Source organism: Psammomys obesus, unplaced genomic scaffold (genome assembly GCF_907164565.1).
Source record: "Psammomys obesus unplaced genomic scaffold, mPsaObe1.curated_primary_1811, whole genome shotgun sequence".
Lineage (NCBI taxonomy): Eukaryota > Metazoa > Chordata > Mammalia > Rodentia > Muridae > Psammomys > Psammomys obesus.
The window spans coordinates 21,976,860-21,992,935 of record NW_026596109.1 but is presented as its reverse complement, the minus strand read 5'-3'; positions in this window follow the sequence as shown (position 1 = coordinate 21,992,935).

The following is a 16,076-nucleotide window of genomic DNA, read 5'->3' as shown; positions in this document are numbered from 1 at the left end:
AAAGAAAGAAAGAAAGAAAGAAAGAAAGAAAGAAAGAAAGAAAGAAAAAGAAGAAAGAAAGTTAGTTCCAAGCCAGCATGGACTATAAAGTGAGAATTTTTCTCAGAACAAAAGAACAAAACAAATTATCTTTTCTACTCCTCCTTTTTTTCTTGCTTGTGTTTGTTTGTTTGTTTGTTTGTTTTTGAGACAGAATTTCTCTGTGTAGCCCTGGCTATCCTAGAACTCACTCTGTAGACCAGGCTGGCCTCAAACTCAGATCTGCCTGCCTCTGCCTCCCAAGCGCTTAGAATTAAATGGATTCACACATTTTAAATTAATTCTCCACAATTCCAACCCCCTTTTTGCCAATCCCACCCATGCCTTCCTGGCAATGCTTCCACTCTGCTGCTTCTTTAACAAGACCATTTTCCACAACCACTGTTAGTCAGAGCCCTCTGCATCTTCCCAGAATGCCTCAGCGTCCCCTGCAGCCTGTGTCCCATCTGGACTGAGTTGTCACCCTCGCTGGGGAGATGCCTGTTGCCCCTGTGTAGACTCCAGTAGGAGCACAGTGTGGCTCCTACTGTTATCTGTGTCTCTCTTGCCAGTGTTTATTCCGGATCTTGCCTTTTCTGTAAAATAAAGTGCTCATTTCCAAATCTATTCAGTCTCTTAGGTTCTGTACATAAATCCTCGCTTAAATTATACAGCTGAAGCTCAGCCCTCAGCCACATGGGCAGCTACTTCCAAGTCACAAAATGCTTCTTGGTGCTAATTCGTGTTTGAGGAGAGTGTAAGGAATTAATTAGACGTGTCTGTAGCTGCCCGGCGTTTGTTCCTGACAATGGGCCGGAGTTATTACGTCACTCTAAGCTTTTCCCCGGAGATTTGTTCAGGGAGTTGGGCTAAGTAGTGAATTGTTGTCATGACCCTTTGCCTGGATCTTTTCAAAGCAGTCATTAGATTTGTGTTTTCCATAACACACACACTAAATCTCATAATCAGGAGAAACAATTCCTAGAATTATAAACTTGCACAGGCTTAGGTTTCGGCTAATAAGCATAGCTGGGATTTCACAACAGTTAAAAAAAAAAAATGAGATTTGACGAGTTACAAGTATTGAAATGTCTGTGGTTCCAAAAGTAAACTGTAGCAGTGTGTAGAATTAACTATTAACTTTCAAGGAGATTGATCAATAGAGCTCTTTCCATAAAGGTACAGAATTAAGCACTTTTTTGCTGCAACAGTTACTACACAGTTTAAAGTCCCAAAGTAGGGACAGCTCTTAAAGTCACAGTGCGCTTTTGTCACTTGTAAATTTCCACTGTCACAGCCAGCTGGGCTGTGTCTGTTGGCAGCAAGGGCTGCGACCTTTCTCACAGCCTCATATCGCCCTTGTGCTGTTTATGGCCATCTATACGTGCCATGTGAGTTCTGGAGGGGCAAGTTCAGGAAAAGAAAACCGAAACCGTGAAGGAAATTGAAAGGGGACAGCCAGCAAGGACTTTAGGGACCTTGGAAGATGGATTTCCTCTTGCTCCCATCGTCTCACACCTCAGTTACCCAGTTCTCGGTTTACAGGACAGGCAGACGGTGTGTGCGGGGAAGCTGGGCATGGGAACTCCAGCGAAGGTCCAGTGCTCCTGCTGCAGCGCCAGTTGCTTGGCTGAATTCCGGGCATCCGTGCTGAGGTTCACTTCCCTTCCCCCTGAGCCTTCTGAGTCCTTCAGCAGGAGGACAGCCATGACTGAAGTTCCTGGAGTTTGAGCCTCGAGTTAGCACCTGTGCCAGCCACTGTGACGGCGGCATCGACCAGGTCTGCGTGCTCAGCACTCCCCCTCCGTGCTTGTGGATAAGCACCACAGACCCGCCCAGCCGGAAGAAAATGCCAGTCTTTCCCACTCCATCCTCTTGCTCTCAGCAAGCAGTCCCCGAGGCTTAGAGAGTTCCTGGAGCTGGGCACAGTAGTGCATGCCTTTAATCCCAGCACTTGGGAAGCAGAGGCTGGCCGATCTCTGCCAGTTCAAGGCCAGCCTGCTCTACAAGTGAGTCAAGGACAGCTAGGGCTACACAGAGAAACCCTGCCTCAGAGGAAAAAAAAAAGTTCCTGAAGACCAGAATGCTCCGGGGCAGAGGTGGAGTTAAAACCAAGACCTCAGGTGATCTAAATCCCTGGTCCGGAAGCTCTCTGTAGCTGGAGTGACTAAATGCCTGAGGGACTTCTCCTTGTGCAGTTAGAGACAGCCTCTGTGAGCTCCGATCATACGCAAAACGAGGACAGGCCTCTATTTAAGGTCATAGATGTCGGCACTGAGGAAATGCTCTCAGATTTCCCCAAGAAGTATTTTAGAGATGTATCCCAAAGCAGGGTTTGGTTTTGGTTGAGCCAGGTTCTCTTTAGATAGCTCAGGCTGGCCTAGAATTCCTGAGCCTCCTGCCTCAACGTGCTGAGTGCTGAGATTGCCAGGTGGGCCACCTCACGAGGTTTCTAAAACCCCCTGAAACTGTTTGGCGGCACGCAAATGACCAGTTTTCAAGAGAGCACTAAGCACTGGGGAGGCAGAGGCCTTGGTGAGTGCAAGGCCAGCCTGGTCTACAGCGAGAGCTCCAGGCTGTTAGGCTGACCAACAAGATTTCCTTTTTGCTGTCAAGCTGTGGAGTTCTTCCACCATTCTGGCGGAGCTGCAGGTCTTCAGGCAAAGGCCGACAGGGCTAAGTGAAGCCCACAGGATTGAACACTTCTCCCCCAGAATACATGGATTTGATGTCTCCCAAGTGTGTCCTTCTGAATGTTTACATGGATTCAGAGAAAGGGACCCACCCCTGAGGAAACCCAAGCCAGGGCTGTTGAGAGGGTTTGTCAAGGAAAGACACTTGCTGAGTAGGCCTGAGGACTTTCGTTTGATCCCGAAGTTGTCCTCAGGCCTGTATTCGCATCAGGGCATAGTACACCCAACATCACACACAGTAAGAAGACGTCACAACAGAAACAGGCCAGGCATGGTGGTGTATACCTGTAACTCAGGACACACAGGAGGCGGGAGAGCCTTTAGTTTGAGGCCAGCCTGGAGAATAAAGACAGACCCTACTTTATAAACTGCAGAAGAAATACATCAACATAATTGCCTCGGCTGTGTTCGTTCACGTGGTTATTCATCTAACGTACAGCTGTTTTGTGCTCTATGTGCCAGGTACTATTTTGGATGCTATTATACAGGATTGAGCACAAAGAATACAGAGCTCTGCTCAGAGAACTTGTAGACAGTCTAATGAATATAGGTTTCTCCTGTTGAGATTGTGTGTGTGTGAGGGGGTGTGTGTGTGTGTGCGCGCGCATGTGGGGGTCAGAGGACAACCTCTACGAGTCAGTTCTCCTTCCACCACCATGTGGGATGCCAGGATTGAACTCAGTCATCAGGAGTCTTTTCCCAAGGAACCATTTGCCCAGATCTCTTGATGGGTTGAAGGATGAGTACCAACCCTCCTCCTTGACCACTAGTGGTCCAAGGATGAGCACATGGCCCGTATCAGGCCAATCAGATCCTTCTCTGGAGTTATTCTTAACTTGAAGCTGGAAGGAAGCTGGTGCCTTCATGTTGGTTGAAAGCTACAAGCAGATTGTTTAGAGAGCAATTGTTTTTGTTGTTTGTTTGTGAGACAGGATTTCTCTGTGTAGCCTTGGTTGTCCTAGACTTGCTTTGTAGACCAGGCTGGCCTGGAACTTAAGGCCTGCCTCTGCCTCCCCGAGGGCTGGGATCACAGGTGTGTACCACCACACCTGGCTGGAAAGGAACTGAGGCTGACAGAGACATCCTGCAGAGGCTGGAAGGCAGAGAGGGCAGGGAATCTGGATGGCAACTTGTGTCTCTCTTTTGGGACATCCCCAGCACCGCCTCTGCCCTGTTGGAGGTGAAGTTATTTGCTCCAGTGCCTTCTCTCCTATGGGTTTGTTCAGTGCAGGGGCTCACGTGCTAGACAAGCCATCGCTACGCCACACGTCCAGCCGATTTTTACCTTTTGCTTAAGCCAGTTTAAGCTGTCATCCTACTGTCCTGCCTAGCTGACCCCATCTCTCCTGTTGTCTGTATTTCGTGTGCTCATTTGTGGTTTGTGCTCACTGGGGGTGCTATGCCCTCCCTGCGGCAACACGAACGGAACATCCGTCCATTCGGCACAGCAAGGGCACTGATGTCAGACTAAGGAAGTAATTTCACGCAGGTCCTCCGAGGACCACAGAGCTTACTGAGGTTGCCGACAGGTGTTTCGAAGGCAGCTGCTGTCGTGGGAAGGTCCACATGCTGAGACAGCCAGTGGCCCTGTCAGGCTCTCTCCTTGCTCCCACTCCACAGATGAAGTGAGCAGTGAAGGGTGAACAAACAGAAAGGGCTTTTAAAGACGTGCTGTGTTCATGCGTGAGCACACGTGTCTGCCACCGTGCATGTGTGGCCAGAGGACTTCTGGAAGTCAGTTCTCTCTGTCCACCATGTGGTCCCAGAGACTCAGGTCAGCTTGTCAGGCTGGCTACAGGCACAGCCAACTGCTGACCCCCTCTCCTCAGCACTAAGGAGGGATTTTCTTCACCGTAGGATGGCAACTCCAGGCAGAGACACCAAGAGCTCAGCAACCCAGGACGCCAACTGTGAGAGGTCTGAGCTCCTTGGCAGGTTCAGGATGCCACAAGAAGGACTGTCAGTGGGTGCCATGGCTCTGAGCCCTTGCGGCCCAAACAGGAGGGGCCTCTCAAGAGTGAGTCCCTGAGAGTCAAGTTTCCTGTAGGAGAAGAAACTTTCCAGGTCTCTGACTCAGGAACGGTGGGTTTTGCCTTTGAGGCAGGACCGAGTTCCCCAGCTGGAACAGTGGGTCTCAGAGTCAGCCTTCTGAGGAACTGGAAGCCGGATGGGAGCCAGCTGATAAAGCTGGGCCTAAGGCCTTATACACACCCAGGCAGGCCTTGATTGGCTACAGCTGGTAGACAAATAAGGTGACAGCAAGAACCAATCAGGAAACCTGGGTTTTCAGCCTCTTCTGGGCTACTCCTCTAATCACACAGCCAGGACCCCTCCTATTTTACCACGAACACAGAAAAGGCTGCATCCCTGTAGCTCCTTACCCATCTTGCAGGCAGTTCCACTGAAGAGTGTCCCTGCCAGCACTGTGCGTTGCTTGTATAACTTAGCCCTTGGCTTGGTGTGGGGAAGCTCCTAACTCGAATTTTCCCAGCTTCCTGGAGCTGTAAGTATCCTGAGCTTTATGAGCTGCCCCACCCCCACCCCAGGATGAAATATTTCACTTCAAGGAAATGGCTGAACCCCCACATATAGTTTTGTACTATGCCGTTTTACAATCAATACTCTGTGTTTTCCTCAGGTGACACAATGGCTACATTCAAAAACCCTAAAACACTAATATACCACAATCTACTTAATTATTTCCCGGCTATAAAGTGCTTAGTTTAATTTTAGTACCGTTGACCAGCTGAGAGTATGTAGCTTTGAGTGTCTCTTTCTGAACTCCTAATTTAGGTTTCTGGGAGTAGGAGCCTGAGTTGAAGGGAGGGGGCTCTTCCGTGATTCTTGAAACAAAAGTGAAATAGTTTTTACATTTTGGAGAAAGTTTGCTTGGATGTCGTATGTGGTGGAACAGCCAGTCTTTGCTGGAAACAGGGCAAGAGCCTTGAGTCCCCCCTCCTGCCCTGCTTCCATCCTGAGGTGATCCTGCTTGTGGCTCATCCAGAACACGTGGACATGGGAAGAAGCAGGGGGCCGCAGTGGCTGGCTGTGCTGTTTTTGTTTCCAATGGGTGTGGTGTGGGGTTCTCACAAAGAAAAGGGAGTCTGGGCAAGGAGCCAGAGCACCCCAAGAGGGACTTAGAAAACACCAGTGTTAGTATAATGTTTTTTTTTTTTTTAATGTATACATCTTACCCTTGTTCATTCAAATACTGATTTCTCCCCCACCCCACCCCCAACTCTGGTTTCAATCCGGATATTGCATTGTGATACTCATTCTTAGCATCCTGTCTCAACTCTTGTGTAAACACAAAATAAAGCAACTAGACACAATGTTGAGCAGGGAGGAGCCAGAGGACAGGAAGGGGGGAGGAGCCAGAAGGCAAGAGAGGAGTGGGAGGAGAAGGGGGGAGAGGAGAACTAGGAGAGCAAGCAGAGCTGGAGGAGAGATCTTGGAGGACGTGGAGCATGAACCAGACCTAAGATTTCACAAAAAGCAAGTAAAATGTGGGAAATCTAAATGTTAGGAAACTGAGGGCTTGGAGGTTTAGGAGGGAGTAAATATTGCCCAGCACTGTGTTCTAGGTTAACTAAAAACCCAGTCTCTGTGGTGATTTGGTTATACAACTGCTGAGGATTAACAGCAGCATTACCAGAAGATAAACCAATAGTAAATATTAATAATTCATACAACACACCGGTCTCCCACAGTCACACTGAGAGTCTCAGAGAGGTGCTTCTAGCCAGAGACCCTGCCAAGAGTTGTAGAACTATGGATTTTTGTTAGTATTTCGGTTCTCTCTCTTTCTCTCTCTGTCTGTCTCCTTCTCTCCCTTTATTCCTCCCCCCCCCCCCCCCACTTTTTGGCTATGAAGCCTAGCCTGGCCAGAAGTTGCTATGTCCCCGAGGCTGGGTTTGAATTCATGGCTCAGACCCCTGAGTGCTGCCATGCCAGGCAATATTGTAATTTATTAATTATTCAGCTCACTGTCCCGGTTCTGGTATTGAGCTCGTTCTTAAAAGGGTATACAAGTCTCTCAGCGGGCCAGGTGTGAGCGGCAGCCCTCCTCCGAGCTAGCGCGCACCCGCCCCTACGTTTGATCCCCAGCACCACAAACCAAACCAAACAGTGGGAAAAGCATTGGTGCGCCTCCCACGGCGCAGATGTGGTGCTGGCTTGGGATGCCGCAAGAGAGCATCAAGATCTCCTGACCATCTGACTGCGGGTCTCTGCAGGGAAGTCTCTCTCAGCCTTACTTCCTCCCACGTTAACGATAGCTCTCTAAAGGCAACCGCTTCCAACCGGGACGACGGAGGGACGGCGGAGCCTGCTTCCGCTTTCCTCCACTTCAGTTTAAGAACAACTCGAGAGCCGAGCAGCGGTGGCGCAGGCCTTTAACCCCAGCACTCAGAAGGCAGAGACAGGCAGATCTCTGAGTTCGAGGCCAGCCTGGTCTATAGAGCGAGTTAACTCTACTCAAAGAAACCCTGTCTCAAAGAAAAAAGAAAATAAAAAGATTTTAGAAAGCAAAGCATAGTGGCTCACATGAGGCAGGAGGATTGCCCTGAGTTCAAGGATAGCTTGGTCTACAGATCAAGACTCTGGTGGTTTGAATGAAAATGGCTCAGATAGTCGCACGTATCTGATGCTCGGTCATCAGGAAGTAGCACTGCTTGAAATGGGTTAGGAGGCGTGGCCTTGTTGGTGTTATGTCACAATGTTTTTGTTTTGATCCCAAGTGTGGGATTTTAGTTTGTCCTTTAGTTTGCCCACGGCTGATAACTGCCTCGTGCAGGGGCATGGTCTTTGCCAGCTAGAGTTTAATTCTGAGAACTCTGAAAACCTGTGGCAGCCTGGAGGAGACAAATGAAGGCTTCGCACACCAGCTTGGAGGAGATGGACAGAGAGAATGCTTCAAAAAAGAGAATAAGACTGTTTTCGGGGTTCGGTTGGGTGGTTGCCTGGACAGCTGGATATCCTGAGATTGGCGACCCCACCCGGCTGGAAGGAATAAAGAGGTCCACCTCCCTTCTCCCCTCCAACCCCCTTTCCCTCCTACCTGGGGTGGGGGTTGGAAGGGCGGTGAAGACTTCTGGAACCCCAAATAGAGTTAAAAATAGTGCCTATACAACTGTCATTAAACAGTAGTTAAATGCTTCCTTTTCTGAGTGTTGCCTTGATCATGGTGTCTGTTCAGGGCAAGAGAACACTGACTAAGATAGAGAATAGTTCTTTTGAATGGTGCCCATGCCTGTAGTCCAACACTCAGGGGCCAGAGGCAGGAGGAGCACTGCACTGTTTGGTGTTAGCTTATGCTATACACTGAGTTCCAGGACAGCCTGGGCTACAAAGTGAAGATTTGTCTCAAAAACAAAAAAAAAAAAAAAAAAAAAACAAAAACAAACAAAAAACAAAACTACAAACCAAACAAACAAATGGACAACAGTTATGGCTCAATAGGGTGATGGTGAGAAATGCATGAAGCCCTGAAATCCATCCCTGCCATGAGAGAAAGGAAATGGAAGGGAGAAAGGAGAAGGGGGAAAATGGGGAGAGGGAAGGCAGGTGAGGAGAGAGGAAGGAAGAAGTGTGGACTTCCTAGTGAGGCAAAACCCTTAAAGGCTTTGTTTTGAAGGGGTTGGATTTGTTTGAACAAGGCATTGGGAGCAGGAAGAAGACCATTACTAAAGTTAGAGCTGGGGAGAGCATTCAGTGGGTAAAGTACTTGATATGCAAGTGTAAAGACTGGAGTTCAAATCCCCAAACCCCACATAAAAGCTGGACACATCCATAGCCTACACATCTGCCATCCCTTCTAGGGGGAGGTGGTAGGTGGAGACAGACAATCCCTGGGGACTCACAAGACCCAAACACGGTGGAAGGTAAGGGCTGGCACAGGACGTCATCTGGCCTGCATCTGTGAGCCATGGCACACACCTCCACAGTCAACAGAAAAACTGCCTGTGGGTGGCTGTGAAACCTGAGGTGGGGAGAGGGGGAGAGAGAGGGGGGAGATTACTGGAATTAGTGTGGAAAAAGCCAGGCTTGGTGGCGAATGCCTTTCATCTCGGCACTCAAGCTGCGGGTGGCGCACACCTCTGATCCCAGTGCTCTCAAGGCAGAAAGCAGGCAGATCTTTGTGAGTTCAAGGCCAGCCTGGTCTACAGGGTGAGTCTCAGGAAAGCCAAGGCTACACAGAGAAACCCTGTCTAAAAAAAAAAAATCTCAGCACTTGGGAGGCAGAGCCAGGTAGATCTCTACAAGTTCAAGGCCAGCCTGGTCCACATAGTGAGTTCCAGAGCAGCCAAGGCTGGTGAAATTTTGCCTCAGAAAACAAAGACCCCCTGGGGGTGCTGACTTGCCATACCACAGAGGAAGATGATGATGATACAGCCAGTTCTGATGAGACCTGAGAGGCTACGGTCAGATGGAAGGGAGAAGGTCCTCCCCTATCAGGGAACTAAAGAAGAGGTAAAGGGGGAGAAGAAGGAGGAATGGAGGGACTGGGAAGAGATGAGGGAGGGCCTGCAGCAGGGATACAAAAAGTGAATAAATTGTAATAAATAAATATGTAAATAAATTTTAAAAATAAAATGTAAAACATAAAAAAAAAGAAAGAAAGAAATGTGGATAGACCAATTTGGCTAAAGACAACAAATCATTCTTTGTGATGAATTAACAGCAAAAGGTATCAGTGAAGCAGTGATTATGGGTAATGCTTGAAGTCAACCGCGCTGCCCAGCTCAGGAGCCACTAGCCACAGCAGCTAGCTAAGTTAATTAGAGCTAGCTGGATGTGGTGCCAGGCACCTGTGCTGGTACTCAGACACCGAGACACAGAGTGGCCTGGAGTGGCCTGGAGTGTGAGGCCTCCCGCTCTATTGTGAGAGCCTGTCACAAAATAACAAAAATAAAACACCAGGGGGCTGGCGAGGCGCCGCAGTTAAGAGCACTTACTGCTCTTGCGGAGAACCTTGGTTCAGTTCCCAGCACCCACCTCGGGCCTGTAATTCCAGTCCCGGGGGATCTGAGTCTTTAAAGCCACCTGCACTCAATGTGCAAATGCCCACACACAGACACACACATCTACACAGAACCAAAAACAGAACGAACCCTTTAAGCAGCTGCTCTGAGGATGAAGAGATGGCTCGGTGACTAAGAGCGCTTGGTCTTGCAGAGGGCCCAGGTCCGTTTCCCAGAACTCATTTGTCCGCTCACATCCATCCATAACCGAAGTCCAGATCTCACACCCTCTTCTGACCTACACGGGCACCGGGCATGCATGTAGCACACACACATAAATGCAGACAAAAGGAAGTGCACATAAAATAGTATGAATAAACCTAAACAAAGAAAAGTATTCAAAAACTGCTCACGCCTGTGACCCTGCTGCTTATGAAACGGCAGGCGGATCTCTGTGAGTTCAAGGCTAGCCCATTATACATCATGAAGTCCAGGTCAGCCAGGGCTACATAGGGAGAGCCTGTCTCAAAAAATAAAATAAAACCAAACAACAACAAAAATAACCAAAATGAAATGAAACCTAAAATGCAGTTGCTTTTGTCAGTTGGAAACAGCTATGCCTTGTGTGTGCTCTGTAGGCAAAGATGGCCGTGGACCCAGGACGCTCTACCTCCACCGTCTCAACAGGTTATCGGCTTTCTGCTCCCAGACTGTAGTCATGTGTGGCTGTGGGCTGCCCCTCAAACACTGGACGCACAGCTCTCCCCTAACTGCAGAGTTCCGCTGAATAGCCACCGCTCTACGCTGGGCAATTGCCTTCTTTACCACCACTCAATAAAAATCTAATTGGGCTCAGGAATTCTGCTGCTCACTGTTTTGAGAGTGCCAGAACTAGACCCAAAGGCTGGCCTGAATCCAAATTTCTTCTTAGAAACTAGGCTGTACGGGAGCCTTCTACAAGAAATGAAGCTCATTGTTTCTTGCCCATTTCTGTGTCTGTGTTCCGGATGGAGCAGGACACAGCTTGGACTCCTCACGGCAGCTCCCTGAGGCCACAGAGGGATGACGGCTCATCTCACAAGGCTCCAACTGTCAATCTGAACATCAAATTTATGTTCTTGTAAACATGCCTCCTGAAATTTAGGCATTAGCTTTGGGTCTGCTATAGTGAAGATCGGGAGGAATACTGTCCTCTCCCCTTTCAATTAATGTTTCCATTCAAACCTGTTATTGAAAACTTTTAGCACATAAAATAGACATTTGTATAATGAATTTCTGTGTGCACACCCGGCAGTCAGCTCCATTTTAATCTTCTGCCTCTTTCTCCACTGGGATTAATTTGAAGTAAACTGTAGACCTTGTGTTATTTCATCTGTAAAGATCTTTCTCTGTCTCGTTAAAAAGGTACAGCTGGACAAGGTGGTACCGGCCTTTGATCCCAGCGCTCGGGAGGCAGAGACGGGCGTAGGGGCTCACACCTGTGATCCTGCTACTCATTCAGGGGCAGGAGGATCTCTGTGCGTTCCAGGCCAGCCTGCTCTACAAAGTGAGTCTAGGACAGCCAAGGTTATGTGTAGAGAGCCTGTTTGGTTTTGTTGTTTTGTTGAAGGCTGTTTTCCAGCATCTTCCGTCAGGTGAGCTGCGGGTTATCATTGCCAGCTCCCACTACAAGGTCAACACACATGGGGCGCTTCAAGCTGCTGCAGTCATTTTTCTTCTGAGCTGTTTCCGTCTTTGGGCCCTACAGGCATGTTCAGCTTGGCCTCATCACTGAGAAGTCCCAGCCCTGTGCACCTCATTACGGCCTCCCTTCCGGTCCCAGACAAGCGTGGGCCCTGGGCAGGTGGCTTGACATCCATTTCAGGGACCCAGGCTGGAGCACAGAGCTTCATGAGTTGAGCTGCCAAGTGAAACAGTTGGAATCTGTTTAGGAAAACTGAGCCAAAGTGGCTGTGCTTATTAAGAATGGCCATCTGAGGCAGGAGAAGGATTTTCACGCAGTTCATTCACAAATGTTTATCGAGCATTTATCTTACCTCATGGCAAGTCTGATTCAAGAAACCAACACAACAGCTGTGTTTCTGAAGCTCACGTTCCAGCAGGGAGAGACAGGAAAGGTAGCGCCTCTTTTGTTTAAGTTTGTTTGTTTTGTTTTGAGGCAGGGTCTTCCTCTGTACCCATGGCTGGCCTAGAACTCTCTATACAGACGAAGCTGACCTCAGCTCACAGAGATCCACCTGCTTCTTCCTTCCAAGCGCTGGGGTGGGTGGGTGCCACCATGCCCGGCTCCTTGGTGCCATTCAGGAGTATTGAGCACGGACACTTCAGCTCTCCTAGAGACACGCCTGTCTGTGGGACAGCAACAAAGAGCCTGAAGACAGCTTGGGTGCAGGCGAGGGGAAGGAGGAGGAGGAGGACTGGAGCTAAATCCTGAAGGAACTCATGTGCAGGGGAGAGTCGCGGGGCTACTACAGGAGCTTGAGTTAGGCCGGAACTGGGAATGACCCAGGAACGGAGAAGCGAAAACCAAACAAACACCCGCCCCCTTCATTTCTGGGGCGTCCTGCTCAAGGAGGGAGATGCTAAGCCGAGGCTGGGGAGACAAGAAGCAAGAAACAGGCCTTTCCAGCCGCCACCCCAAGGCACGGGCCGCCTCAGCTGGTTCAGCACCGATCGGCAGTACCCAAGCCCCCAGCCGCTGGGATGGGGCCTTCCACAGTCCCTCACGTGCTGTCCGAGCCTCGGCAGGCGACGAGCAGCAGACCGGGAGGAGAGGGAGGGCTCGCCCTCCTTCAGCTGCGGTCTCCATCCAGTGGGTCACTGCGTGGAAACCAGCTTCCTCCGACACTGCAAGGCCGGGGGTCACCCAGACCCCCGCACATTGGTGCTTCCTGCCCCGCGGTGTTCGGGAAGAGCGTGGGCGCATTTTAGTGGTCTTGAGGATCCCAGCCCACCCTTTCATAACTGAGCGCCAGCATTTTACGATCAGTTTAACAATAGGTGTCTCGGTTGTTCGTAATTCGCCCATAACCCAAGCCCCTTCCTGAAGCCTAGGATAATGCTAGCTGTATAGCAATGCTTGATAGCTAACCTTTGAATACGCAAATAAAACTAACTATGGATTAAAGAAGCCTCCTCCGTGGCCTCGCGCGCGGAAAGAACATGGTCACCCGGAGGACGTCTTCGGGATATTAAGTGACATGACGTAGAGGACTCAGTGGTTTACGTGCCATGTCAACCGTGGGCATTTTGACACTCGGAGCCGAATCCACAGGCGTCCTTCCAAAGGTCAAGAGGACCTTCAGGCCCCGGTAGCCATGACCTGAGGAGCCACCGCTAGGTGGCAGTATTTTCTTTAGGCAGACAAGCCCTTTCTTCCTCTGGCCCAGTGGTGTCCGAACCGGGGGTTCCCACACCTGGTGAGGACAAGGTTTCCAGGGTGCCCAGTTACAGAGGGTTTGGGGGCCATCAGCATTTTGGTAGTCATTTTGATCTTTGCGGCGTCAGAGGGCGGCTTCAGCAGCAAGGCCACAGGGCCATGGCTGCAGACCCTGTATTTAGCTTTCTCAAAGCAGGTTTTCTCCATGCGAGGCTTCCTTCAGATTATGCTTTTCTTGATACATACTTTTGTTTTTCAGTCCATACCATCGTGAGCCAAATGACCCCACTGCCAAAGCTAATCCCCCCACCAACGAAAAGAAATGTTTACATTTATTTAGCATGTCTTTGAGTGTGCCTGTGTGTTAGGAGGGTGCATGTAGGAAGGTCACAAGACAAACGGCAGAAGTCAGCTCTCTCCTTCCACCATCTTGGCCCCAGATACCAAACTCGGGGAGTCTGGTTCGGTGGCAGGTGTCTTTACACAGTAAGCCATCACTTTGTAAGTTTCACTATTTAGTTTTTTATTATTTCCTTTATTTTTTACTTATTTGGTGCTGAGAATCAAACTCAGATCCTCTGGAAGAGCACTCAGTGCTCCTAACTGCTGAGCCATCTCTCTAGGTCAAGTTTCTTTCTCTCTCTCTCTGTCTGTGTGTATTTAAAATATATGTATAGAAGAGAGATATAGTTATATGTATATTACACATGTATATGAGAACCTAATTTTTAAAAACCATACCTCGACACGTACGTGGTACACATTCACACATTCAGGACCCAACACACATACACATAAGCTTAAATAATTTTTTAAAGTATATACGTTACTGGGTGGCACACACCTTTAATCCCAGCACTCAGGAGGCAGAGGCAGGTGGATCTCTGTAGCTTTGAGGTCAGCCTGGTCTACATAAAAAATTCCAGAACAGCCAGAGCTACAAAGAGAGACTTTGTAGACTTACTTATCAGTAAGTAAAGATACTTGCTGAGCAAGCCTAGAGACCAGAGATCAAGAAGAGAACCAACCTCCTCTGACCTCCACAGGAGTGCTGTGGCACCCCTCCTCCTCACAATAACAACAACAATAATAATAAGCCATTCAAAGTTAAATATTAATTAAAAATCACTTTGATCTTCAGTGTTGTTCGTTAAAAGCTGAAGATGACAGTCCTGTGTGGAAGATGCCCTCCCATCCTAGACAGCAGCATCCTCACCCTCAAAGATAGGAAGATGAGGGGAAAAATATTCTGCACATACACACCTTGGTAAGCTGCTCTGGCCTTCCCGCTGCCCGACCTCAGTGCCTCATCACATTTTTACAGCTCATTTATCTTTGATCCATTCAGTACATACCTGACCTACAATAACTTTATTTTGGTCTTCAGGTTTTTGTGGGTTTTTTTTTTTTTTTTTTTTTTTTTTGGCTCCCATGTCACATAAAATTTGTATTATACTTTTCTCCTGTTAATCTATGTCATGTCCATTTAATCTTAGACCCAGCAGGGACACCCTAAGGGCAGAAGTGGAATTTTCCACCTTGCAATTTCTGGCAACAAAGACGGGATCCTGAAGGACTGAGACACCCCTTGTTGCCTAAACTTTCCCAGGGGAGACCAAAGGAGTGATCCCATCCAACTCCAGCTTGGTGGTTCAGATGGTTTACTGGGCTTCTTCTAGGAGTGTATAAGTGACTCCCAGAAGGCCACATCCCTGAAATCTCTCCCCAGCGTGGGTCGCAACATCTCACAGCTGCAAAGATGGAGCCCCCGCTCCAGCTAACTTTCCACACTCTCCGCTCTATCCCACCCCACACACAGCTGAGACCTACGTACATCTGTGAGGGAGGCGCAGAGAGAATGCCGGGGCCTCAGGGAAGGATCAGATGGTAGCCATCCCCTCCTGTGCGGACAGGCTAACAGTCCAGATTCGGGGTTTCCTAGGGCTGACCTCGGCTTCTCTGAGACAGTAATGGCTGCTTTGCTGGGAGGACAGCCCTTCAGAGCACGTCACTTACCCCACATCTTCAGATGGGGTCCTGGAAAGCCTCAACATCTAGAAGAAATGGGGCAGGTCATGGTGGCTCATACCTGTACCCCAGTATTTGGAGGCTTGAGGCAGAAGGATCACTACAAGTTTGAACCCAACAAGAACTGCAGTACAGCATCTACCGAGTGAGACCATGCTCAATAACATAAACACAACATGGCAGCAGCTCCTGCCACCGTCAGCTCTCCTAATCCATGCTTCACCCCCCAGAAGAAGACAGGAGTCCAGGCAGGCCTCAGCCGCCACCCTGACACGCTGGGAAGAGGGAACCTCCATGGAGGAGCTGCTTCCATGAGAGCAGCCAGGCAACAAGTGGGGGGGGGGGCACTTTCTGGTTGATGTAGGAGAGCATATGCCATAGTGGGCCAGTGGGCCTGGGTTAGATAAGAGAAACAACTGGCAGAGAGCCTGAAAGCAAGCCAGGCAGCAGCATTCCTCTGGTTTTTGCTTCAGGCTCCTGCTTTGAGCTCCTACCTTGGTCTCCCTCGGTGATGAACTGTCGTTACCTGTCAGCCAAGTAAACCCTTTCCTTACCCAGGTGGGTTTTAGTCACGGTGTTTAATCACAGAGCAGAAAGCCAATGAGAACAGAAGACAGAAAGATTTTCTTGTCTATTCCTTTCTAATTTTGGACTGTCAGGAGGAAAACATTTGTTAGAATCGATTCTTGGAAGTGGGGCTCGGGAGTTTTGCGAGGATGCGATTCACTGACGGACCGCTGCCCAGGGAGTCATTCTTACTTCTTGTACCCACCATTAGTGTGGCTTGTCATAAAAAGGAAATAAGAATAAAGTTCTCTTCTCACTTTTCTTAAAGATGCCTTTGTGGCCGAAAGAAGTCTTCCTCTGAGCTTCTCCAGCCGCGCAGGAGCCCTCCAAACCATCTCTGCCCAACCCTGCCACACTCCTGTCTCCCCTGTCCCACCTTCTCTGCCTCGATGACATCACGGGCTTTGCAATCTTGGACTAACTTTGAGA